This window comes from Bison bison, unplaced genomic scaffold, assembly GCF_000754665.1.
Source record: "Bison bison bison isolate TAMUID 2011002044 unplaced genomic scaffold, Bison_UMD1.0 scf7180017864333, whole genome shotgun sequence".
NCBI lineage: Eukaryota > Metazoa > Chordata > Mammalia > Artiodactyla > Bovidae > Bison > Bison bison.
This window is the reverse complement of record NW_011494905.1, coordinates 2116362-2117445: the sequence shown is the minus strand read 5'-3', so window position 1 is coordinate 2117445 and position 1084 is coordinate 2116362.

Here is a 1084-nt window from a genome sequence, read left to right as displayed (position 1 = left end):
ATATCTACCACGCGAAAAGCCAGCCCTAACCTAAGACCACCAGGCCCGCGCACGGAACAAAGAATTGAACAGAGATAGCCGGCTGCAGACCTTCCCCCTCTGGTGACAGGCAGCCAGAGCCGGAAGGGGGCAATCGCAGCCCCAGAGAGACATTGTCTATAAAACTGTAAGCAGGCTTCTTTGCTAACTAAAACTTTTTGGGGGTCTGGACGGTTAACATCTGCCTGAGAAGGTGCGCCGGTTTTACACCCAGATAACCGAGTGGCCGGGAGGCGATAAGTCGCAGCATTGGCACTCGCCAAACACCTCATCACTTGAGCTGCTCGGACCTGGGAAGAGCACAAAACTCAGGCCCAACTGAGTCTGCACCTCTGTGGACTACCCGAGTGCCTGAACCTGAGCGGCTTGGACCTGGGAAGTACATGCAACCCAGGGCCAGCCTCGGATTGTTCCCGGCGGAACAACCTAGAGCCCGAGCAGTGTGGGCAGGGAGGCTACACGCGCTGTGAGCGGGGGCAGACCCAGTGTGGCTGAGGCACTGCGAGCGCATGCCAGTGTTATTTGTTTGCAGCATCCCTCCCTCCCTCCCCACAGTGTGACTGAACAAAGAGAAGAAATACAGCTCCACCCCATCAGAACACCGACACAAGCTTCCCTAAACAGGAAACCTTGACAAGCCACCTGTACAAACCCACACACAGCGAGGAAAAGCCACAATAAAGAGAACTCCACAAACTGCCAGAATACAGAAAGGACACCCCAAACTCAGCAATTTAAACAAGATGAAGAGACAGAGGAATAGCCAGCAGATAAAGGAACAGGATAAATGCCCACCAAACCAAACAAAAGAGGAAGAGATAGGGAATCTACCTGATAAAGAATTCCGAATAATGATAGTGAAATTGATCCAAAATCTTGAAATTAAAATGGAATCACAGATAAATAGCTTGGAGACAAGGATTGAGAAGATGCAAGAAAGGTTTAACAAGGACCTAGAAGAAATAAAAAAGAGTCAATATATAATGAATAATGCAATAAATGAAATTAAAAACACTCTGGAGGCAACAAATAGTAGAATAACAGA